Genomic DNA, 27411 nt, shown 5'->3' on the forward strand with positions numbered 1-27411 from the left:
CTGGACGAGCCCAACTTTTCAGATTCTTTGACATGGTTCCATTATCTTATTGAAGTCAATTTCCTGAGTGAATTTCAACTGAATGTTGTTTTTTCAAAACTCTCAAAATAGATTGGATTTACTTATTTGCACAATTGAATTTTGTTTTTTGTCAAACTGCTAAAATTATTTGTAAGTACTTATCTGCACATAGCATGTGACATGTCTTGGGTTTTATCCATCAGAAAAACTCTGCAGGCATCATAAAACTTTGCACAGCAATTTCCAAGCAAGTATACTTTGAAAAATATTTACTATTAGGAAATATTTCATTTATTCTAATATTTCCACCTTGTATACATTAGTGACTACTCTAAAATAATACAATTTTCACATAAAAACAGTTAAGAAATCAAATTAAACATGCTTACTTGATGACTCTATGATTCTCACTTTGGGTGCAAGAGGTCACGGGTTCAAATCCCGGACGAGCCCACATTTTTAGATACTTTGACATGGTTCCATTATCTTATTGAAGTCAATTTCCAGAGTGAATTTCAACTGAATTTTGTTTTTTCAAAACTCTCAAAATAGATTGGATTTACTTATTTGCAGAATTGAATTTTGATTTTTGTCAAACTGCTAAAATTATTTGTAAGTACTTATCTGCACATAGCATGTGACATGTCTTGGGTTTTATCCATCAGAAAAACTCTGCTGGGCATCATAAAACTTTGTACAGCAATTTCCAAGCAAGTATACTTAGAAAAATATTGACTATTAGGAAATATTTTATTTATGCTAATATTTCCTCCTTGTATACATTAGTGACTGCTTTAAAAGAATACCATTTTCACATAAAATAGTTAAGAAATCAAATTAAACAGGCTTATTTCAGTTGGCTCGTTGGTCTAGGGGTATGATTCTCGCTTTGGGTGCGAGAGGTCACTGGTTCAAATCCCGGATGAGCCCTCTATTTCTTTTGTATGGTGCATCTCATGGTTTATATATATCTTCTTTTCTCAATTGGCTAAGTCAATAGCATCAACTGAGTTTTGTTTTTGCCATACTCCCAATAGAATTTGTACATACTTATGAATCTTGCCTTCATCATTTTTCAATTGCCTTTCTTCTATTTATGCATGATTTACACATAGCTTTTGACAAGTCTTGGGTTTTATCGATCAGACAAGTCCAAACTCTGTAGCCTTTTTTAAATCTTGTCATTGCACTTTCCAAATAAGCACACAAAGAAAACTATCAATAGAATCTTACGGAAACATTTTAGTTGTTCTAAAAATAAGAGCATACTTATTCAAATTTCAACTGTATTGTGGTATATTAGGAAAACTGCAGGTTCCCTACTGTCTAGATAGCTGTGAATGTTTTAAAAGAATAGTCTCATTTTGAAACACAAAAAGTTCAAAAATGAAAGTGCAAGGTTTTCTTTTGCCTTTCTTCTGTGTCTGGAAGCATGATTTGAACATTGCATATGACAAGTCTTTAGCTTCGTCCATGAGAGAAGTCCAAACTCTGTAGGCACTCACAAATCTTGTCCCTGCACTTTTCCTATATGCATACTTAGAAAACTATCTACTGGACCATAAGGAAATATTTTATTTATTCTACAAATTCATTTTTACATAAATGTATATGGTGTTTTTAAAAACAAAAAGCTATTTTCTTTAAATCAATTGAAAAATCAAAAGAAAAATGGTCAGGTAGGTGGCTTGTTGGTCTAGGGTTATGATTCTCGCTTAGGGTTGCGAGAGGTCCCAGGTTCAAATCGTGGACAAGCCCAAATTTTCAGATTCTTTGACATGGTTCCATTATCTTATTGAAGTCAATTTCCTGAGTGAATTTCAACTGAATTTTGTTTTTTCAAAACTCTCAAAATAGATTGGATTTACTTATTTGCAGAATTGATTTTTGTTTTATGTCAAACTGCTAATATTATTTGTAAGTACTTATCTGCACATAGCATGTGACATGTCTTGGGTTTTATCCATCAGAAAAACTCTGCTGGGCATCATAAAACTTTGCACAGCAATTTCCAAGCAGGTATACTTAGAAAAATATTGACTATTAGGAAATATTTTATTTATGATAATATTTCCTCCTTTTATACATTAGTGACTGCTTTAAAATAATACAATTTTCACATAAAAACAGTTAAGAAATCAAATAAAATGTGCTTACTTGATGATTCTATGACTCTCACTTTGGGTGCGAGAGGTCCCGGGTTCAAATCCTGGACGAGCCCAACTTTTCAGATTCTTTGACATGGTTCCATTATCTTATTGAAGTCAATTTCCTGAGTGAATTTCAACTGAATGTTGTTTTTTCAAAACTCTCAAAATAGATTGGATTTACTTATTTGCACAATTGAATTTTGTTTTTTGTCAAACTGCTAAAATTATTTGTAAGTACTTATCTGCACATAGCATGTGACATGTCTTGGGTTTTATCCATCAGAAAAACTCTGCAGGCATCATAAAACTTTGCACAGCAATTTCCAAGCAAGTATACTTTGAAAAATATTTACTATTAGGAAATATTTCATTTATTCTAATATTTCCACCTTGTATACATTAGTGACTACTTTAAAATAATACAATTTTCACATAGAAACAGTTAAGAAATCAAATTAAACATGCTTACTTGATGACTCTATGATTCTCACTTTGGGTGCAAGAGGTCACGGGTTCAAATCCCGGACAAGCCCAAATTTTTAGATACTTTGACATGGTTCCATTATCTTATTGAAGTCAATTTCCTGAGTGAATTTCAACTGAATTTTGTTTTTTCAAAACTCTCAAAATAGATTGGATTTACTTATTTGCAGAATTGAATTTTGTTTTATGTCAAACTGCTAATATTATTTGTAAGTACTTATCTGCACATAGCATGTGACATGTCTTGGGTTTTATCCATCAGAAAAACTCTGCTGGGCATCATAAAACTTTGCACAGCAATTTCCAAGCAGGTATACTTAGAAAAATATTGACTATTAGGAAATATTTTATTTATGATAATATTTCCTCCTTTTATACATTAGTGACTGCTTTAAAAGAATACAATTTTCACATAAAAACAGTTAAGAAATCAAATAAAATGTGCTTACTTGATGATTCTATGACTCTCACTTTGGGTGCGAGAGGTCCCGGGTTCAAATCCTGGACGAGCCCAACTTTTCAGATTCTTTGACATGGTTCCATTATCTTATTGAAGTCAATTTCCTGAGTGAATTTCAACTGAATGTTGTTTTTTCAAAACTCTCAAAATAGATTGGATTTACTTATTTGCACAATTGAATTTTGTTTTTTGTCAAACTGCTAAAATTATTTGTAAGTACTTATCTGCACATAGCATGTGACATGTCTTGGGTTTTATCCATCAGAAAAACTCTGCAGGCATCATAAAACTTTGCACAGCAATTTCCAAGCAAGTATACTTCGAGAAATATTTACTATTAGGAAATATTTCATTTATTCTAATATTTCCACCTTGTATACATTAGTGACTACTCTAAAATAATACAATTTTCACATAAAAACAGTTAAGAAATCAAATTAAACATGCTTACTTGATGACTCTATGATTCTCACTTTGGGTGCAAGAGGTCACGGGTTCAAATCCCGGACGAGCCCACATTTTTAGATACTTTGACATGGTTCCATTATCTTATTGAAGTCAATTTCCAGAGTGAATTTCAACTGAATTTTGTTTTTTCAAAACTCTCAAAATAGATTGGATTTACTTATTTGCAGAATTGAATTTTGATTTTTGTCAAACTGCTAAAATTATTTGTAAGTACTTATCTGCACATAGCATGTGACATGTCTTGGGTTTTATCCATCAGAAAAACTCTGCTGGGCATCATAAAACTTTGCACAGCAATTTCCAAGCAGGTATACTTAGAAAAATATTGACTATTAGGAAATATTTTATTTATGATAATATTTCCTCCTTTTATACATTAGTGACTGCTTTAAAATAATACAATTTTCACATAAAAACAGTTAAGAAATCAAATAAAATGTGCTTACTTGATGATTCTATGACTCTCACTTTGGGTGCGAGAGGTCCCGGGTTCAAATCCTGGACGAGCCCAACTTTTCAGATTCTTTGACATGGTTCCATTATCTTATTGAAGTCAATTTCCTGAGTGAATTTCAACTGAATGTTGTTTTTTCAAAACTCTCAAAATAGATTGGATTTACTTATTTGCACAATTGAATTTTGTTTTTTGTCAAACTGCTAAAATTATTTGTAAGTACTTATCTGCACATAGCATGTGACATGTCTTGGGTTTTATCCATCAGAAAAACTCTGCAGGCATCATAAAACTTTGCACAGCAATTTCCAAGCAAGTATACTTCGAAAAATATTTACTATTAGGAAATATTTCATTTATTCTAATATTTCCACCTTGTATACATTAGTGACTACTTTAAAATAATACAATTTTCACATAGAAACAGTTAAGAAATCAAATTAAACATGCTTACTTGATGACTCTATGATTCTCACTTTGGGTGCAAGAGGTCACGGGTTCAAATCCCGGACAAGCCCAAATTTTTAGATACTTTGACATGGTTCCATTATCTTATTGAAGTCAATTTCCTGAGTGAATTTCAACTGAATTTTGTTTTTTCAAAACTCTCAAAATAGATTGGATTTACTTATTTGCAGAATTGAATTTTGTTTTATGTCAAACTGCTAATATTATTTGTAAGTACTTATCTGCACATAGCATGTGACATGTCTTGGGTTTTATCCATCAGAAAAACTCTGCTGGGCATCATAAAACTTTGCACAGCAATTTCCAAGCAGGTATACTTAGAAAAATATTGACTATTAGGAAATATTTTATTTATGATAATATTTCCTCCTTTTATACATTAGTGACTGCTTTAAAAGAATACAATTTTCACATAAAAACAGTTAAGAAATCAAATAAAATGTGCTTACTTGATGATTCTATGACTCTCACTTTGGGTGCGAGAGGTCCCGGGTACAAATCCTGGACGAGCCCAACTTTTCAGATTCTTTGACATGGTTCCATTATCTTATTGAAGTCAATTTCCTGAGTGAATTTCAACTGAATGTTGTTTTTTCAAAACTCTCAAAATAGATTGGATTTACTTATTTGCACAATTGAATTTTGTTTTTTGTCAAACTGCTAAAATTATTTGTAAGTACTTATCTGCACATAGCATGTGACATGTCTTGGGTTTTATCCATCAGAAAAACTCTGCAGGCATCATAAAACTTTGCACAGCAATTTCCAAGCAAGTATACTTCGAGAAATATTTACTATTAGGAAATATTTCATTTATTCTAATATTTCCACCTTGTATACATTAGTGACTACTCTAAAATAATACAATTTTCACATAAAAACAGTTAAGAAATCAAATTAAACATGCTTACTTGATGACTCTATGATTCTCACTTTGGGTGCAAGAGGTCACGGGTTCAAATCCCGGACGAGCCCACATTTTTAGATACTTTGACATGGTTCCATTATCTTATTGAAGTCAATTTCCAGAGTGAATTTCAACTGAATTTTGTTTTTTCAAAACTCTCAAAATAGATTGGATTTACTTATTTGCAGAATTGAATTTTGATTTTTGTCAAACTGCTAAAATTATTTGTAAGTACTTATCTGCACATAGCATGTGACATGTCTTGGGTTTTATCCATCAGAAAAACTCTGCTGGGCATCATAAAACTTTGTACAGCAATTTCCAAGCAAGTATACATAGAAAAATATTGACTATTAGGAAATATTTTATTTATGCTAATATTTCCTCCTTGTATACATTAGTGACTGCTTTAAAAGAATACCATTTTCACATAAAATAGTTAAGAAATCAAATTAAACAGGCTTATTTCAGTTGGCTCGTTGGTCTAGGGGTATGATTCTCGCTTTGGGTTCAAATCCCGGATGAGCCCTCTATTTCTTTTGTACGGTGCATCTCATGGTTTATATAGATCTTCTTTTCTCAATTGGCTAAGTCAATAGCATCAACTGAGTTTTGTTTTTGCCATACTCCCAATAGAATTTGTAAATTCTTATGAATCTTGCCTTCATCATTTTTCAATTGCCTTTCTTCTATTTATGCATGATTTACACATAGCTTTTGACAAGTCTTGGGTTTTTGTCGATCAGACAAGTCCAAACTCTGTAGCCATTTTTAAATCTTGTCACTGCACTTTCCAAATAAGCACACAAAGAAAACTATCAATAGAATCTTACGGAAACATTTTAGTTATTCTAAAAATAAGAGCATACTTATTGAAATTTCAACTGTATTGTGGAATATTAGGAAAACTGCAGGTTCCCTACTGTCTAGATAGCTTTGAATGTTTTAAAAGAATAGTCTCATTTTGAAACACAAAAAGTTCAAAAATGAAATTGCAAGGTTTTCTTTGGCCTTTCTTCTGTGTCTGGAAGCATGATTTGTACATTGCATATGACAAGTCTTTAGCTTCGTCCATGAGAGAAGTCCAAACTCTGTAGGCACTCACAAATCTTGTCCCTGCACTTTTCCTATATGCATACTTAGAAAACTATCTACTGGACCATAAGGAAATATTTTATTTATTCTACAAATTCATTTTTACATAAATGTATATGGTGTTTTTAAAAACAAAAAGCTATTTTCTTTAAATCAATTGAAAAATCAATAGAAAAATGTTCAGGTAGGTGGCTTGTTGGTCTAGGGTTATGATTCTCGCTTAGGGTGTGAGAGGTCCCAGGTTCAAATCATGGACGAGGCCAAATTTTCAGATTCTTTGACATAGTTCCATTATCTTATTGAAGTCAATTTCCTGAGTAAAATCTTCAACTGAATATTATTTTTTAAAAACTCACAAAATAGATTGGATTTACTTATTTGCACAATTGAATTTTGTTTTTTGTCAAACTGCTAAAATTATTTGTAATTACTTACCTGCACATAGCATGTGACATGTCTTGGGTTTTATCCATCAGAAAAACTCTGCTGGGCATCATAAAACTTTGCACAGCAATTTCCAAGCAAGTATACTTCGAAAAATATTTACTATTAGGAAATATTTCATTTATTCTAATATTTCCACCTTGTATACATTAGTGACTACTCTAAAATAATACAATTTTCACATAAAAACAGTTAAGAAATCAAATTAAACATGCTTACTTGATGACTCTATGATTCTCACTTTGGGTGCAAGAGGTCACGGGTTCATATCCCGGACGAGCCCACATTTTTAGATAATTTGACATGGTTCCATTATCTTATTGAAGTCAATTTCCAGAGTGAATTTCAACTGAATTTTGTTTTTTCAAAACTCTCAAAATAGATTGGATTTACTTATTTGCAGAATTGAATTTTGATTTTTGTCAAACTGCTAAAATTATTTGTAAGTACTTATCTGCACATAGCATGTGACATGTCTTGGGTTTTATCCATCAGAAAAACTCTGCTGGGCATCATAAAACTTTGTACAGCAATTTCCAAGCAAGTATACTTAGAAAAATATTGACTATTAGGAAATATTTTATTTATGCTAATATTTCCTCCTTGTATACATTAGTGACTGCTTTAAAAGAATACCATTTTCACATAAAATAGTTAAGAAATCAAATTAAACAGGCTTATTTCAGTTGGCTCGTTGGTCTAGGGGTATGATTCTCGCTTTGGGTGCGAGAGGTCACTGGTTCAAATCCCGGATGAGCCCTCTATTTCTTTTGTACGGTGCATCTCATGGTTTATATAGATCTTCTTTTCTCAATTGGCTAAGTCAATAGCATCAACTGAGTTTTGTTTTTGCCATACTCCCAATAGAATTTGTAAATACTTATGAATCTTGCCTTCATCATTTTTCAATTGCCTTTCTTCTATTTATGCATGATTTACACATAGCTTTTGACAAGTCTTGGGTTTTTGTCGATCAGACAAGTCCAAACTCTGTAGCCATTTTTAAATCTTGTCACTGCACTTTCCAAATAAGCACACAAAGAAAACTATCAATAGAATCTTACGGAAACATTTTAGTTATTCTAAAAATAAGAGCATACTTATTGAAATTTCAACTGTATTGTGGAATATTAGGAAAACTGCAGGTTCCCTACTGTCTAGATAGCTTTGAATGTTTTAAAAGAATAGTCTCATTTTGAAACACAAAAAGTTCAAAAATGAAATTGCAAGGTTTTCTTTGGCCTTTCTTCTGTGTCTGGAAGCATGATTTGTACATTGCATATGACAAGTCTTTAGCTTCGTCCATGAGAGAAGTCCAAACTCTGTAGGCACTCACAAATCTTGTCCCTGCACTTTTCCTATATGCATACTTAGAAAACTATCTACTGGACCATAAGGAAATATTTTATTTATTCTACAAATTCATTTTTACATAAATGTATATGGTGTTTTTAAAAACAAAAAGCTATTTTCTTTAAATCAATTGAAAAATCAATAGAAAAATGTTCAGGTAGGTAGCTTGTTGGTCTAGGGTTATGATTCTCGCTTAGGGTGTGAGAGGTCCCAGGTTCAAATCATGGACGAGGCCAAATTTTCAGATTTTTTGACATAGTTCCATTATCTTATTGAAGTCAATTTCCTGAGTAAAATCTTCAACTGAATATTATTTTTTAAAAACTCACAAAATAGATTGGATTTACTTATTTGCACAATTGAATTTTGTTTTTTGTCAAACTGCTAAAATTATTTGTAATTACTTACCTGCACATAGCATGTGACATGTCTTGGGTTTTATCCATCAGAAAAACTCTGCTGGGCATCATAAAACTTTGCACAGCAATTTCCAAGCAAGTATACTTAGAAAAATATTGACTATTAGGAAATATTTTATTTATGATAATATTTCCTCCTTGTATACATTAGTGACTGCTTTAAAAGAATACCATTTTCTCATAAAATAGTTAAGAAATCAAATAAACCACACTTATTTCAGTTGGCTCTTTGGTCTAGGGGTATGATTCTCGCTTTGGGTGGTAGAGGTCCCGGGTTCAAATCCCGGACGAGCCCTCTATTTCTTTTGTACAGTACATCTCATGGTTTATATATATCTGATTTTCTCAATTGGCTAAGTCAATAGCATCAACTGAGTTTTGTTTTTGCCATACTCACAATAGAATTTGTACATACTTATGAATCTTGCCTTCATCATTTTTCAATTGCCTTTCTTCTATTTATGCATGATTTACACATAGCTTTTGACAAGTCTTGGGTTTTATCGATCAGAAAAGTCCAAACTCTGTAGCCATTTTTAAATCTTGTCACTGCACTTTCCAAATAAGCACACAAAGAAAACTATCAATAGAATCTTACGGAAACATTTTAGTTGTTCTAAAAATAAGAGCATACTTATTCAAATTTCAACTGTATTGTGGTATATTAGGAAAACTGCAGGTTCCCTACTGTCTAGATAGCTTTGAATGTTTTAAAAGAATAGTCTCATTTTGAAACACAAAAAGTTCAAAAATGAAAGTGCAAGGTTTTCTTTTGCCTTTCTTCTGTGTCTGGAAGCATGATTTGTACATTGCATATGACAAGTCTTTAGCTTCGTCCATGAGAGAAGTCCAAACTCTGTAGGCACTCACAAATCTTGTCCCTGCACTTTTCCTATATGCATACTTAGAAAACTATCTACTGGACCATAAGGAAATATTTTATTTATTCTACAAATTCATTTTTACATAAATGTATATGGTGTTTTTAAAAACAAAAAGCTATTTTCTTTAAATCAATTGAAAAATCAATAGAAAAATGGTCAGGTAGGTGGCTTGTTGGTCTAGGGTTATGATTCTCGCTTAGGGTTGCGAGAGGTCCCAAGTTCAAATCGTGGACGAGCCCAAATTTTCAGATTCTTTGACATGGTTCCATTATCTTATTGAAGTCAATTTCCTGAGTGAATTTCAACTGAATTTTGTTTTTTCAAAACTCTCAAAATAGATTGGATTTACTTATTTGCAGAATTGAATTTTGTTTTATGTCAAACTGCTAATATTATTTGTAAGTACTTATCTGCACATAGCATGTGACATGTCTTGGGTTTTATCCATCAGAAAAACTCTGCTGGGCATCATAAAACTTTGCACAGCAATTTCCAAGCAGGTATACTTAGAAAAATATTGACTATTAGGAAATATTTTATTTATGATAATATTTCCTCCTTTTATACATTAGTGACTGCTTTAAAAGAATACAATTTTCACATAAAAACAGTTAAGAAATCAAATAAAATGTGCTTACTTGATGATTCTATGACTCTCACTTTGGGTGCGAGAGGTCCCGGGTACAAATCCTGGACGAGCCCAACTTTTCAGATTCTTTGACATGGTTCCATTATCTTATTGAAGTCAATTTCCTGAGTGAATTTCAACTGAATGTTGTTTTTTCAAAACTCTCAAAATAGATTGGATTTACTTATTTGCACAATTGAATTTTGTTTTTTGTCAAACTGCTAAAATTATTTGTAAGTACTTATCTGCACATAGCATGTGACATGTCTTGGGTTTTATCCATCAGAAAAACTCTGCAGGCATCATAAAACTTTGCACAGCAATTTCCAAGCAAGTATACTTCGAGAAATATTTACTATTAGGAAATATTTCATTTATTCTAATATTTCCACCTTGTATACATTAGTGACTACTCTAAAATAATACAATTTTCACATAAAAACAGTTAAGAAATCAAATTAAACATGCTTACTTGATGACTCTATGATTCTCACTTTGGGTGCAAGAGGTCACGGGTTCAAATCCCGGACGAGCCCACATTTTTAGATACTTTGACATGGTTCCATTATCTTATTGAAGTCAATTTCCAGAGTGAATTTCAACTGAATTTTGTTTTTTCAAAACTCTCAAAATAGATTGGATTTACTTATTTGCAGAATTGAATTTTGATTTTTGTCAAACTGCTAAAATTATTTGTAAGTACTTATCTGCACATAGCATGTGACATGTCTTGGGTTTTATCCATCAGAAAAACTCTGCTGGGCATCATAAAACTTTGTACAGCAATTTCCAAGCAAGTATACTTAGAAAAATATTGACTATTAGGAAATATTTTATTTATGCTAATATTTCCTCCTTGTATACATTAGTGACTGCTTTAAAAGAATACCATTTTCACATAAAATAGTTAAGAAATCAAATTAAACAGGCTTATTTCAGTTGGCTCGTTGGTCTAGGGGTATGATTCTCGCTTTGGGTTCAAATCCCGGATGAGCCCTCTATTTCTTTTGTACGGTGCATCTCATGGTTTATATAGATCTTCTTTTCTCAATTGGCTAAGTCAATAGCATCAACTGAGTTTTGTTTTTGCCATACTCCCAATAGAATTTGTAAATTCTTATGAATCTTGCCTTCATCATTTTTCAATTGCCTTTCTTCTATTTATGCATGATTTACACATAGCTTTTGACAAGTCTTGGGTTTTTGTCGATCAGACAAGTCCAAACTCTGTAGCCATTTTTAAATCTTGTCACTGCACTTTCCAAATAAGCACACAAAGAAAACTATCAATAGAATCTTACGGAAACATTTTAGTTATTCTAAAAATAAGAGCATACTTATTGAAATTTCAACTGTATTGTGGAATATTAGGAAAACTGCAGGTTCCCTACTGTCTAGATAGCTTTGAATGTTTTAAAAGAATAGTCTCATTTTGAAACACAAAAAGTTCAAAAATGAAATTGCAAGGTTTTCTTTGGCCTTTCTTCTGTGTCTGGAAGCATGATTTGTACATTGCATATGACAAGTCTTTAGCTTCGTCCATGAGAGAAGTCCAAACTCTGTAGGCACTCACAAATCTTGTCCCTGCACTTTTCCTATATGCATACTTAGAAAACTATCTACTGGACCATAAGGAAATATTTTATTTATTCTACAAATTCATTTTTACATAAATGTATATGGTGTTTTTAAAAACAAAAAGCTATTTTCTTTAAATCAATTGAAAAATCAATAGAAAAATGTTCAGGTAGGTGGCTTGTTGGTCTAGGGTTATGATTCTCGCTTAGGGTGTGAGAGGTCCCAGGTTCAAATCATGGACGAGGCCAAATTTTCAGATTCTTTGACATAGTTCCATTATCTTATTGAAGTCAATTTCCTGAGTAAAATCTTCAACTGAATATTATTTTTTAAAAACTCACAAAATAGATTGGATTTACTTATTTGCACAATTGAATTTTGTTTTTTGTCAAACTGCTAAAATTATTTGTAATTACTTACCTGCACATAGCATGTGACATGTCTTGGGTTTTATCCATCAGAAAAACTCTGCTGGGCATCATAAAACTTTGCACAGCAATTTCCAAGCAAGTATACTTCGAAAAATATTTACTATTAGGAAATATTTCATTTATTCTAATATTTCCACCTTGTATACATTAGTGACTACTCTAAAATAATACAATTTTCACATAAAAACAGTTAAGAAATCAAATTAAACATGCTTACTTGATGACTCTATGATTCTCACTTTGGGTGCAAGAGGTCACGGGTTCATATCCCGGACGAGCCCACATTTTTAGATAATTTGACATGGTTCCATTATCTTATTGAAGTCAATTTCCAGAGTGAATTTCAACTGAATTTTGTTTTTTCAAAACTCTCAAAATAGATTGGATTTACTTATTTGCAGAATTGAATTTTGATTTTTGTCAAACTGCTAAAATTATTTGTAAGTACTTATCTGCACATAGCATGTGACATGTCTTGGGTTTTATCCATCAGAAAAACTCTGCTGGGCATCATAAAACTTTGTACAGCAATTTCCAAGCAAGTATACTTAGAAAAATATTGACTATTAGGAAATATTTTATTTATGCTAATATTTCCTCCTTGTATACATTAGTGACTGCTTTAAAAGAATACCATTTTCACATAAAATAGTTAAGAAATCAAATTAAACAGGCTTATTTCAGTTGGCTCGTTGGTCTAGGGGTATGATTCTCGCTTTGGGTGCGAGAGGTCACTGGTTCAAATCCCGGATGAGCCCTCTATTTCTTTTGTACGGTGCATCTCATGGTTTATATAGATCTTCTTTTCTCAATTGGCTAAGTCAATAGCATCAACTGAGTTTTGTTTTTGCCATACTCCCAATAGAATTTGTAAATACTTATGAATCTTGCCTTCATCATTTTTCAATTGCCTTTCTTCTATTTATGCATGATTTACACATAGCTTTTGACAAGTCTTGGGTTTTTGTCGATCAGACAAGTCCAAACTCTGTAGCCATTTTTAAATCTTGTCACTGCACTTTCCAAATAAGCACACAAAGAAAACTATCAATAGAATCTTACGGAAACATTTTAGTTATTCTAAAAATAAGAGCATACTTATTGAAATTTCAACTGTATTGTGGAATATTAGGAAAACTGCAGGTTCCCTACTGTCTAGATAGCTTTGAATGTTTTAAAAGAATAGTCTCATTTTGAAACACAAAAAGTTCAAAAATGAAATTGCAAGGTTTTCTTTGGCCTTTCTTCTGTGTCTGGAAGCATGATTTGTACATTGCATATGACAAGTCTTTAGCTTCGTCCATGAGAGAAGTCCAAACTCTGTAGGCACTCACAAATCTTGTCCCTGCACTTTTCCTATATGCATACTTAGAAAACTATCTACTGGACCATAAGGAAATATTTTATTTATTCTACAAATTCATTTTTACATAAATGTATATGGTGTTTTTAAAAACAAAAAGCTATTTTCTTTAAATCAATTGAAAAATCAATAGAAAAATGTTCAGGTAGGTAGCTTGTTGGTCTAGGGTTATGATTCTCGCTTAGGGTGTGAGAGGTCCCAGGTTCAAATCATGGACGAGGCCAAATTTTCAGATTTTTTGACATAGTTCCATTATCTTATTGAAGTCAATTTCCTGAGTAAAATCTTCAACTGAATATTATTTTTTAAAAACTCACAAAATAGATTGGATTTACTTATTTGCACAATTGAATTTTGTTTTTTGTCAAACTGCTAAAATTATTTGTAATTACTTACCTGCACATAGCATGTGACATGTCTTGGGTTTTATCCATCAGAAAAACTCTGCTGGGCATCATAAAACTTTGCACAGCAATTTCCAAGCAAGTATACTTAGAAAAATATTGACTATTAGGAAATATTTTATTTATGATAATATTTCCTCCTTGTATACATTAGTGACTGCTTTAAAAGAATACCATTTTCTCATAAAATAGTTAAGAAATCAAATAAACCACACTTATTTCAGTTGGCTCTTTGGTCTAGGGGTATGATTCTCGCTTTGGGTGGTAGAGGTCCCGGGTTCAAATCCCGGACGAGCCCTCTATTTCTTTTGTACAGTACATCTCATGGTTTATATATATCTGATTTTCTCAATTGGCTAAGTCAATAGCATCAACTGAGTTTTGTTTTTGCCATACTCACAATAGAATTTGTACATACTTATGAATCTTGCCTTCATCATTTTTCAATTGCCTTTCTTCTATTTATGCATGATTTACACATAGCTTTTGACAAGTCTTGGGTTTTATCGATCAGAAAAGTCCAAACTCTGTAGCCATTTTTAAATCTTGTCACTGCACTTTCCAAATAAGCACACAAAGAAAACTATCAATAGAATCTTACGGAAACATTTTAGTTGTTCTAAAAATAAGAGCATACTTATTCAAATTTCAACTGTATTGTGGTATATTAGGAAAACTGCAGGTTCCCTACTGTCTAGATAGCTTTGAATGTTTTAAAAGAATAGTCTCATTTTGAAACACAAAAAGTTCAAAAATGAAAGTGCAAGGTTTTCTTTTGCCTTTCTTCTGTGTCTGGAAGCATGATTTGTACATTGCATATGACAAGTCTTTAGCTTCGTCCATGAGAGAAGTCCAAACTCTGTAGGCACTCACAAATCTTGTCCCTGCACTTTTCCTATATGCATACTTAGAAAACTATCTACTGGACCATAAGGAAATATTTTATTTATTCTACAAATTCATTTTTACATAAATGTATATGGTGTTTTTAAAAACAAAAAGCTATTTTCTTTAAATCAATTGAAAAATCAATAGAAAAATGGTCAGGTAGGTGGCTTGTTGGTCTAGGGTTATGATTCTCGCTTAGGGTTGCGAGAGGTCCCAAGTTCAAATCGTGGACGAGCCCAAATTTTCAGATTCTTTGACATGGTTCCATTATCTTATTGAAGTCAATTTCCTGAGTGAATTTCAACTGAATTTTGTTTTTTCAAAACTCTCAAAATAGATTGGATTTACTTATTTGCAGAATTGAATTTTGTTTTATGTCAAACTGCTAATATTATTTGTAAGTATTTATCTGCACATAGCATGTGACATGTCTTGGGTTTTATCCATCAGAAAAACTCTGCTGGGCATCATAAAACTTTGCACAGCAATTTCCAAGCAGGTATACTTAGAAAAATATTGACTATTAGGAAATATTTTATTTATGATAATATTTCCTCCTTTTATACATTAGTGACTGCTTTAAAATAATACAATTTTCACATAAAAACAGTTAAGAAATCAAATAAAATGTGCTTACTTGATGATTCTATGACTCTCACTTTGGGTGCGAGAGGTCCCGGGTTCAAATCCTGGACGAGCCCAACTTTTCAGATTCTTTGACCTGGTTCCATTATCTTATTGAAGTCAATTTCCTGAGTGAATTTCAACTGAATGTTGTTTTTTCAAAACTCTCAAAATAGATTGGATTTACTTATTTGCACAATTGAATTTTGTTTTTTGTCAAACTGCTAAAATTATTTGTAAGTACTTATCTGCACATAGCATGTGACATGTCTTGGGTTTTATCCATCAGAAAAACTCTGCTGGTCATCATAAAACTTTGCACAGCAATTTCCAAGCAAGTATACTTAGAAAAATATTGACTATTAGGAAATATTTTATTTATGATAATATTTCCTCCTTGTATACATTAGTGACTGCTTTAAAAGAATACCATTTTCTCATAAAATAGTTAAGAAATCAAATAAACCACTCTTATTTCAGTTGGCTCGTTGGTCTAGGGGTATGATTCTCGCTTTGGGTGCGAGAGGTCCCGGGTTCAAATCCCTGACGAGCCCTCTATTTCTTTTGTACAGTACATCTCATGGTTTATATATATCTGATTTTCTCAATTGGCTAAGTCAATAGCATCAACTGAGTTTTGTTTTTGCCATACTCCCAATAGAATTTGTACATACTTATGAATCTTGCCTTCATCATTTTTCAATTGCCTTTCTTCTATTTATGCATGATTTACACATAGCTTTTGACAAGTCTTGGGTTTTATCGATCAGACAAGTCCAAACTGTGTAGCCATTTTTAAATCTTGTCACTGCACTTTCCAAATAAGCACACAAAGAAAACTATCAATAGAATCTTACGGAAACATTTTAGTTGTTCTAAAAATAAGAGCATACTTATTCAAATTTCAACTGTATTGTGGTATATTAGGAAAACTGCAGGTTCCCTACTGTCTAGATAGCTTTGAATGTTTTAAAAGAATAGTCTCATTTTGAAATGCAAAAAGTTCAAAAATGAAAGTGCAAGGTTTTCTTTTGCCTTTCTTCTGTGTCTGGAAGCATGATTTGTACATTGCATATGACAAGTCTTTAGCTTCGTCCATGAGAGAAGTCCAAACTCTGTAGGCACTCACAAATCTTGTCCCTGCACTTTTCCTATATGCATACTTAGAAAACTATCTACTGGACCATAAGGAAATATTTTATTTATTCTACAAATTCATTTTTACATAAATGTATATGGTGTTTTTAAAAACAAAAAGCTATTTTCTTTAAATCAATTGAAAAATCAATAGAAAAATGGTCAGGTAGGTGGCTTGTTGGTCTAGGGTTATGATTCTCGCTTAGGGTTGCGAGAGGTCCCAGGTTCAAATCGTGGACAACCCCAAATTTTCAGATTCTTTGACATGGTTCCATTATCTTATTGAAGTCAATTTCCTGAGAGAATTTCAACTGAATTTTGTTTTTTCAAAACTCTCAAAATAGATTGGATTTACTTATTTGCAGAATTGAATTTTGTTTTATGTCAAACTGCTAATATTATTTGTAAGTACTTATCTGCACATAGCATGTGACATGTCTTGGGTTTTATCCATCAGAAAAACTCTGCTGGGCATCATAAAACTTTGCACAGCAATTTCCAAGCAGGTATACTTAGAAAAATATTGACTATTAGGAAATATTTTATTTATGATAATATTTCCTATTTTTATACATTAGTGACTGCTTTAAAATAATACAATTTTCACATAAAAACAGTTAAGAAATCAAACAAAATGTGCTTACTTGATGATTCTATGACTCTCACTTTGGGTGCGAGAGGTCCCGGGTTCAAATCCTGGATGAGCCCAACTTTTCAGATTCTTTGACATGGTTCCATTATCTTATTGAAGTCAATTTCCTGAGTGAATTTCAACTGAATGTTGTTTTTTCAAAACTCTCAAAATAAATTGGATTTACTTATTTGCACAATTGAATTTTGTTTTTTGTCAAACTGCTAAAATTATTTGTAAGAACTTATCTGCACATAGCATGTGACATGTCTTGGGATTTATCCATCAGAAAAACTCTGCTGGTCATCATAAAACTTTGCACAGCAATTTCCAAGCAAGTATACTTAGAAAAATATTGACTATTAGGAAACATTTTATTTATGCTAATATTTCCTCCTTGTATACATTAGTGACTGCTTTAAAAGAATACCATTTTCACATAAAAACAGTTAAGAAATCAAATAAAACTGACTTATTTCATTTGGCTCGTTGGTCTAGGGGTATGATTCTCGCTTTGGGTGCGAGAGGTCCCGGGTTCAAATCCCGGACGAGCCCTCTATTTCTTTTGTACAGTACATCTCATGGTTTATATATATCTGATTTTCTCAATTGGCTAAGTCAATAGCATCAACTGAGTTTTGTTTTTGCCATACTCCCAATAGAATTTGTACATACTTATGAATCTTGCCTTCATCATTTTTCAATTGCCTTTCTTCTATTTATGCATGATTTACACATAGCTTTTGACAAGTCTTGGGTTTTATCGATCAGACAAGTCCAAACTCTGTAGCCATTTTTAAATCTTGTCACTGCACTTGCACTTTCCAAATAAGCACACAAAGAAAACTATCAATAGAATCTTACGGAAACATTTTAGTTGTTCTAAAAATAAGAGCATACTTATTGAAATTTCAACTGTATTGTGGAATATTAGGAAAACTGCAGGTTCCCTACTGTCTAGATAGCTTTGAATGTTTTAAAAGAATAGTCTCATTTTGAAACACAAAAAGTTCAAAAATGAAATTGCAAGGTTTTCTTTGGCCTTTCTTCTGTGTCTGGAAGCATGATTTGTACATTGCATATGACAAGTCTTTAGCTTCGTCCATGAGAGAAGTCCAAACTCTGTAGGCACTCACAAATCTTGTCCCTGCACTTTTCCTATATGCATACTTAGAAAACTATCTACTGGACCATAAGGAAATATTTTATTTATTCTACAAATTCATTTTTACATAAATGTATATGGTGTTTTTAAAAACAAAAAGCTATTTTCTTTAAATCAATTGAAAAATCAATAGAAAAATGTTCAGGTAGGTAGCTTGTTGGTCTAGGGTTATGATTCTCGCTTAGGGTGTGAGAGGTCCCAGGTTCAAATCATGGACGAGGCCAAATTTTCAGATTTTTTGACATAGTTCCATTATCTTATTGAAGTCAATTTCCTGAGTAAAATCTTCAACTGAATATTATTTTTTAAAAACTCACAAAATAGATTGGATTTACTTATTTGCACAATTGAATTTTGTTTTTTGTCAAACTGCTAAAATTATTTGTAATTACTTACCTGCACATAGCATGTGACATGTCTTGGGTTTTATCCATCAGAAAAACTCTGCTGGGCATCATAAAACTTTGCACAGCAATTTCCAAGCAAGTATACTTAGAAAAATATTGACTATTAGGAAATATTTTATTTATGATAATATTTCCTCCTTGTATACATTAGTGACTGCTTTAAAAGAATACCATTTTCTCATAAAATAGTTAAGAAATCAAATAAACCACACTTATTTCAGTTGGCTCGTTGGTCTAAGGGTATGATTCTCGCTTTGGGTGGTAGAGGTCCCGGGTTCAAATCCCGGACGAGCCCTCTATTTCTTTTGTACAGTACATCTCATGGTTTATATATATCTGATTTTCTCAATTGGCTAAGTCAATAGCATCAACTGAGTTTTGTTTTTGCCATACTCCCAATAGAATTTGTACATACTTATGAATCTTGCCTTCATCATTTTTCAATTGCCTTTCTTCTATTTATGCATGATTTACACATAGCTTTTGACAAGTCTTGGGTTTTATCGATCAGAAAAGTCCAAACTCTGTAGCCATTTTTAAATCTTGTCACTGCACTTTCCAAATAAGCACACAAAGAAAACTATCAATAGAATCTTACTGAAACATTTTAGTTGTTCTAAAAATAAGAGCATACTTATTCAAATTTCAACTGTATTGTGGTATATTAGGAAAACTGCAGGTTCCCTACTGTCTAGATAGCTTTGAATGTTTTAAAAGAATAGTCTCAATTTGAAACACAAAAAGTTCAAAAATGAAAGTGCAAGGTTTTCTTTTGCCTTTCTTCTGTGTCTGGAAGCATGATTTGTACATTGCATATGACAAGTCTTTAGCTTCGTCCATGAGAGAAGTCCAAACTCTGTAGGCACTCACAAATCTTGTCCCTGCACTTTTCCTATATGCATACTTAGAAAACTATCTACTGGACCATAAGGAAATATTTTATTTATTCTACAAATTCATTTTTACATAAATGTATATGGTGTTTTTAAAAACAAAAAGCTATTTTCTTTAAATCAATTGAAAAATCAATAGAAAAATGGTCAGGTAGGTGGCTTGTTGGTCTAGGGTTATGATTCTCGCTTAGGGTTGCGAGAGGTCCCAAGTTCAAATCGTGGACGAGCCCAAATTTTCAGATTCTTTGACATGGTTCCATTATCTTATTGAAGTCAATTTCCTGAGTGAATTTCAACTGAATTTTGTTTTTTCAAAACTCTCAAAATAGATTGGATTTACTTATTTGCAGAATTGAATTTTGTTTTATGTCAAACTGCTAATATTATTTGTAAGTATTTATCTGCACATAGCATGTGACATGTCTTGGGTTTTATCCATCAGAAAAACTCTGCTGGGCATCATAAAACTTTGCACAGCAATTTCCAAGCAGGTATACTTAGAAAAATATTGACTATTAGGAAATATTTTATTTATGATAATATTTCCTCCTTTTATACATTAGTGACTGCTTTAAAATAATACAATTTTCACATAAAAACAGTTAAGAAATCAAATAAAATGTGCTTACTTGATGATTCTATGACTCTCACTTTGGGTGCGAGAGGTCCCGGGTTCAAATCCTGAACGAGCCCAACTTTTCAGATTCTTTGACATGGTTCCATTATCTTATTGAAGTCAATTTCCTGAGTGAATTTCAACTGAATGTTGTTTTTTCAAAACTCTCAAAATAGATTGGATTTACTTATTTGCACAATTGAATTTTGTTTTTTGTCAAACTGCTAAAATTATTTGTAAGTACTTATCTGCACATAGCATGTGACATGTCTTGGGTTTTATCCATCAGAAAAACTCTGCTGGTCATCATAAAACTTTGCACAGCAATTTCCAAGCAAGTATACTTAGAAAAATATTGACTATTAGGAAACATTTTATTTATGCTAATATTTCCTCCTTGTATACATTAGTGACTGCTTTAAAAGAATACCATTTTCACATAAAAACAGTTAAAAAATCAAATAAACCACACTTATTTCAGTTGGCTCGTTGGTCTAGGGGTATGATTCTCGCTTTGGGTGCGAGAGGTCCCGGGTTCAAATCCCGGACGAGCCCTCTATTTCTTTTGTACAGTACATCTCATGGTTTATATATATCTGATTTTCTCAATTGGCTAAGTCAATAGTATCAACTGAGTTTTGTTTTTGCCATACTCCCAATAGAATTTGTACATACTTATGAATCTTGCCTTCATCATTTTTCAATTGCCTTTCTTCTATTTATGCATGATTTACACATAGCTTTTGACAAGTCTTGGGTTTTATCGATCAGACAAGTCCAAACTGTGTAGCCATTTTTAAATCTTGTCACTGCACTTTCCAAATAAGCACACAAAGAAAACTATCAATAGAATCTTACGGAAACATTTTAATTGTTCTAAAAATAAGAGCATACTTATTCAAATTTCAACTGTATTGTGGTATATTAGGAAAACTGCAGGTTCCCTACTGTCTAGATAGCTTTGAATGTTTTAAAAGAATAGTCTCATTTTGAAATGCAAAAAGTTCAAAAATGAAAGTGCAAGGTTTTCTTTTGCCTTTCTTCTGTGTCTGGAAGCATGATTTGTACATTGCATATGACAAGTCTTTAGCTTCGTCCATGAGAGAAGTCCAAACTCTGTAGGCACTCACAAATCTTGTCCCTGCACTTTTCCTATATGCATACTTAGAAAACTATCTACTGGACCATAAGGAAATATTTTATTTATTCTACAAATTCATTTTTACATAAATGTATATGGTGTTTTTAAAAACAAAAAGCTATTTTCTTTAAATCAATTGAAAAATCAATAGAAAAATGGTCAGGTAGGTGGCTTGTTGGTCTAGGGTTATGATTCTCGCTTAGGGTTGCGAGAGGTCCCAGGTTCAAATCGTGGACAACCCCAAATTTTCAGATTCTTTGACATGGTTCCATTATCTTATTGAAGTCAATTTCCTGAGAGAATTTCAACTGAATTTTGTTTTTTCAAAACTCTCAAAATAGATTGGATTTACTTATTTGCAGAATTGAATTTTGTTTTATGTCAAACTGCTAATATTATTTGTAAGTACTTATCTGCACATAGCATGTGACATGTCTTGGGTTTTATCCATCAGAAAAACTCTGCTGGGCATCATAAAACTTTGCACAGCAATTTCCAAGCAGGTATACTTAGAAAAATATTGACTATTAGGAAATATTTTATTTATGATAATATTTCCTATTTTTATACATTAGTGACTGCTTTAAAATAATACAATTTTCACATAAAAACAGTTAAGAAATCAAACAAAATGTGCTTACTTGATGATTCTATGACTCTCACTTTGGGTGCGAGAGGTCCCGGGTTCAAATCCTGGATGAGCCCAACTTTTCAGATTCTTTGACATGGTTCCATTATCTTATTGAAGTCAATTTCCTGAGTGAATTTCAACTGAATGTTGTTTTTTCAAAACTCTCAAAATAAATTGGATTTACTTATTTGCACAATTGAATTTTGTTTTTTGTCAAACTGCTAAAATTATTTGTAAGAACTTATATGCACATAGCATGTGACATGTCTTGGGATTTATCCATCAGAAAAACTCTGCTGGTCATCATAAAACTTTGCACAGCAATTTCCAAGCAAGTATACTTAGAAAAATATTGACTATTAGGAAACATTTTATTTATGCTAATATTTCCTCCTTGTATACATTAGTGACTGCTTTAAAAGAATACCATTTTCACATAAAAACAGTTAAGAAATCAAATAAAACTGACTTATTTCATTTGGCTCGTTGGTCTAGGGGTATGATTCTCACTTTGGGTGCGAGAGGTCCCGGGTTCAAATCCCGGACGAGCCCTCTATTTCTTTTGTACAGTACATCTCATGGTTTATATATATCTGATTTTCTCAATTGGCTAAGTCAATAGCATCAACTGAGTTTTGTTTTTGCCATACTCCCAATAGAATTTGTACATACTTATGAATCTTGCCTTCATCATTTTTCAATTGCCTTTCTTCTATTTATGCATGATTTACACATAGCTTTTGACAAGTCTTGGGTTTTATCGATCAGACAAGTCCAAACTCTGTAGCCATTTTTAAATCTTGTCACTGCACTTGCACTTTCCAAATAAGCACACAAAGAAAACTATCAATAGAATCTTACGGAAACATTTTAGTTGTTCTAAAAATAAGAGCATACTTATTCAAATTTCAACTGAATTGTGGTATATTAGGAAAACTGCAGGTTCCCTACTGTCTAGATAGCTTTGAATGTTTTAAAAGAATAGTCTCATTTTGAAACACAAAAAGTTCAAAAATGAAAGTGCAAGGTTTTCTTTTGCCTTTCTTCTGTGTCTGGAAGCATGATTTGTACATTGCATATGACAAGTCTTTAGCTTCGTCCATGAGAGAAGTCCAAACTCTGTAGGCACTCACAAATCTTGTCCCTGCACTTTTCCTATATGCATACTTAGAAAACTATCTACTGGACCATAAGGAAATATTTTATTTATTCTACAAATTCATTTTTACATAAATGTATATGGTGTTTTTAAAAACAAAAAGCTATTTTCTTTAAATCAATTGAAAAATCAATAGAAAAATGGTCAGGTAGGTGGCTTGTTGGTCTAGGGTTATGATTCTCGCTTAGGGTTGCGAGAGGTCCCAAGTTCAAATCGTGGACGAGCCCAAATTTTCAGATTCTTTGACATGGTTCCATTATCTTATTGAAGTCAATTTCCTGAGTGAATTTCAACTGAATTTTGTTTTTTCAAAACTCTCAAAATAGATTGGATTTACTTATTTGCAGAATTGAATTTTGTTTTATGTCAAACTGCTAATATTATTTGTAAGTACTTATCTGCACATAGCATGTGACATGTCTTGGGTTTTATCCATCAGAAAAACTCTGCTGGGCATCATAAAACTTTGCACAGAAATTTCCAAGCAGGTATACTTAGAAAAATATTGACTATTAGGAAATATTTTATTTATGATAATATTTCCTCCTTTTATACATTAGTGACTGCTTTAAAATAATACAATTTTCACATAAAAACAGTTAAGAAATCAAATAAAATGTGCTTACTTGATGATTCTATGACTCTCACTTTGGGTGCGAGAGGTTCCGGGTTCAAATCCTGGACGAGCCCAACTTTTCAGATTCTTTGACATGGTTCCATTATCTTATTGAAGTCAATTTCCTGAGTGAATTTCAACTGAATGTTGTTTTTTCAAAACTCTCAAAATAGATTGGATTTACTTATTTGCACAATTGAATTTTGTTTTTTGTCAAACTGCTAAAATTATTTGTAAGTACTTATCTGCACATAGCATGTGACATGTCTTGGGTTTTGTCCATCAGAAAAACTCTGCTGGTCATCATAAAACTTTGCACAGCAATTTCCAAGCAAGTATACTTAGAAAAATATTGACTATTAGGAAACATTTTATTTATGCTAATATTTCCTCCTTGTATACATTAGTGACTGCTTTAAAAGAATACCATTTTCACATAAAAACAGTTAAAAAATCAAATAAACCACACTTATTTCAGTTGGCTCGTTGGTCTAGGGGTATGATTCTCGCTTTGGGTGCGAGAGGTCCCGGGTTCAAATCCCGGACGAGCCCTCTATTTCTTTTGTACAGTACATCTCATGGTTTATATATATCTGATTTTCTCAATTGGCTAAGTCAATAGTATCAACTGAGTTTTGTTTTTGCCATACTCCCAATAGAATTTGTACATACTTATGAATCTTGCCTTCATCATTTTTCAATTGCCTTTCTTCTATTTATGCATGATTTACACATAGCTTTTGACAAGTCTTGGGTTTTATCGATCAGACAAGTCCAAACTGTGTAGCCATTTTTAAATCTTGTCACTGCACTTTCCAAATAAGCACACAAAGAAAACTATCAATAGAATCTTACGGAAACATTTTAGTTGTTCTAAAAATAAGAGCATACTTATTCAAATTTCAACTGTATTGTGGTATATTAGGAAAACTGCAGGTTCCCTACTGTCTAGATAGCTTTGAATGTTTTAAAAGAATAGTCTCATTTTGAAATGCAAAAAGTTCAAAAATGAAAGTGCAAGGTTTTCTTTTGCCTTTCTTCTGTGTCTGGAAGCATGATTTGTACATTGCATATGACAAGTCTTTAGCTTCGTCCATGAGAGAAGTCCAAACTCTGTAGGCACTCACAAATCTTGTCCCTGCACTTTTCCTATATGCATACTTAGAAAACTATCTACTGGACCATAAGGAAATATTTTATTTATTCTACAAATTCATTTTTACATAAATGTATATGGTGTTTTTAAAAACAAAAAGCTATTTTCTTTAAATCAATTGAAAAATCAATAGAAAAATGGTCAGGTAGGTGGCTTGTTGGTCTAGGGTTATGATTCTCGCTTAGGGTTGCGAGAGGTCCCAGGTTCAAATCGTGGACGAGCCCAAATTTTCAGATTCTTTGACATGGTTCCATTATCTTATTGAAGTCAATTTCCTGAGTGAATTTCAACTGAATTTTGTTTTTTCAAAACTCTCAAAATAGATTGGATTTACTTATTTGCAGAATTGAATTTTGTTTTATGTCAAACTGCTAATATTATTTGTAAGTACTTATCTGCACATAGCATGTGACATGTCTTGGGTTTTATCCATCAGAAAAACTCTGCTGGGCATCATAAAACTTTGCACAGCAATTTCCAAGCAGGTATACTTAGAAAAATATTGACTATTAGGAAATATTTTATTTATGATAATATTTCCTCCTTTTATACATTAGTGACTGCTTTAAAATAATACAATTTTCACATAAAAACAGTTAAGAAATCAAATAAAATGTGCTTACTTGATGATTCTATGACTCTCACTTTGGGTGCGAGAGGTCCCGGGTTCAAATCCTGGACGAGCCCAACTTTTCAGATTCTTTGACATGGTTCCATTATCTTATTGAAGTCAATTTCCTGAGTGAATTTCAACTGAATGTTGTTTTTTCAAAACTCTCAAAATAGATTGGATTTACTTATTTGCACAATTGAATTTTGTTTTTTGTCAAACTGCTAAAATTATTTGTAAGTACTTATCTGCACATAGCATGTGACATGTCTTGGGTTTTATCCATCAGAAAAACTCTGCAGGCATCATAAAACTTTGCACAGCAATTTCCAAGCAAGTATACTTCGAAAAATATTTACTATTAGGAAATATTTCATTTATGCTAATATTTCCTCCTTGTATACATTAGTGACTGCTTTAAAAGAATACCATTTTCACATAAAAACAGTTAAGAAATCAAATAAAACTGACTTATTTCATTTGGCTCGTTGGTCTAGGGGTATGATTCTCGCTTTGGGTGCGAGAGGTCCCGGGTTCAAATCCCGGATGAGCCCTCTATTTCTTTTGTACAGTACATCTCATGGTTTATATATATCTGATTTTCTCAATTGGCTAAGTCAATAGCATCAACTGAGTTTTGTTTTTGCCATACTCCCAATAGAATTTGTACATACTTATGAATCTTGCCTTCATCATTTTTCAATTGCCTTTCTTCTATTTATGCATGATTTACACATAGCTTTTGACAAGTCTTGGGTTTTATCGATCAGACAAGTCCAAACTCTGTAGCCATTTTTAAATCTTGTCACTGCACTTGCACTTTCCAAATAAGCACACAAAGAAAACTATCAATAGAATCTTACGGAAACATTTTAGTTGTTCTAAAAATAAGAGCATACTTATTCAAATTTCAACTGTATTGTGGTATATTAGGAAAACTGCAGGTTCCCTACTGTCTAGATAGCTTTGAATGTTTTAAAAGAATAGTCTCATTTTGAAACACAAAAAGTTCAAAAATGAAAGTGCAAGGTTTTCTTTTGCCTTTCTTCTGTGTCTGGAAGCATGATTTGTACATTGCATATGACAAGTCTTTAGCTTCGTCCATGAGAGAAGTCCAAACTCTGTAGGCACTCACAAATCTTGTCCCTGCACTTTTCCTATATGCATACTTAGAAAACTATCTACTGGACCATAAGGAAATATTTTATTTATTCTACAAATTCATTTTTACATAAATGTATATGGTGTTTTTAAAAACAAAAAGCTATTTTCTTTAAATCAATTGAAAAATCAATAGAAAAATGGTCAGGTAGGTGGCTTGTTGGTCTAGGGTTATGATTCTCGCTAAGGGTTGCGAGAGGTCCCAAGTTCAAATCGTGGACGAGCCCAAATTTTCAGATTCTTTGACATGGTTCCATTATCTTATTGAAGTCAATTTCCTGAGTGAATTTCAACTGAATTTTGTTTTTTCAAAACTCTCAAAATAGATTGGATTTACTTATTTGCAGAATTGAATTTTGTTTTATGTCAAACTGCTAATATTATTTGTAAGTACTTATCTGCACATAGCATGTGACATGTCTTGGGTTTTATCCATCAGAAAAACTCTGCTGGGCATCATAAAACTTTGCACAGCAATTTCCAAGCAGGTATACTTAGAAAAATATTGACTATTAGGAAATATTTTATTTATGATAATATTTCCTCCTTTTATACATTAGTGACTG

The 27411-nt window shown here is 32.2% G+C and overlaps 6 non-coding genes across 6 annotated transcripts; all 6 read left to right on the forward strand.

Annotated features, from left to right (window-relative positions):
• The first annotated feature begins 16004 nt into the window (after positions 1-16004).
• Positions 16005-16076, forward strand: TRNAP-UGG (transfer RNA proline (anticodon UGG)). Its single transcript has one exon. It is a non-coding gene; the product is annotated as a tRNA-Pro (tRNA).
• A 1697-nt stretch (positions 16077-17773) lies between these two features.
• On the forward strand, positions 17774-17845 carry TRNAP-UGG (transfer RNA proline (anticodon UGG)). Its single transcript has one exon. It is a non-coding gene; the product is annotated as a tRNA-Pro (tRNA).
• Positions 17846-20854: 3009 nt separating this feature from the next.
• On the forward strand, positions 20855-20926 carry TRNAP-UGG (transfer RNA proline (anticodon UGG)). The gene has a single exon. It is a non-coding gene; the product is annotated as a tRNA-Pro (tRNA).
• A 1697-nt stretch (positions 20927-22623) lies between these two features.
• TRNAP-UGG (transfer RNA proline (anticodon UGG)) lies at positions 22624-22695 on the forward strand. Its single transcript has one exon. It is a non-coding gene; the product is annotated as a tRNA-Pro (tRNA).
• A 1703-nt stretch (positions 22696-24398) lies between these two features.
• Positions 24399-24470, forward strand: TRNAP-UGG (transfer RNA proline (anticodon UGG)). Its single transcript has one exon. It is a non-coding gene; the product is annotated as a tRNA-Pro (tRNA).
• Positions 24471-26166: 1696 nt separating this feature from the next.
• Positions 26167-26238, forward strand: TRNAP-UGG (transfer RNA proline (anticodon UGG)). Its single transcript has one exon. It is a non-coding gene; the product is annotated as a tRNA-Pro (tRNA).
• Positions 26239-27411: the final 1173 nt, after the last annotated feature.

This window comes from Taudactylus pleione, unplaced genomic scaffold (assembly GCF_031769625.1).
Source record: "Taudactylus pleione unplaced genomic scaffold, aTauple2 ptg000317l, whole genome shotgun sequence".
NCBI classification, from domain to species: Eukaryota; Metazoa; Chordata; class Amphibia; order Anura; family Myobatrachidae; genus Taudactylus; species Taudactylus pleione.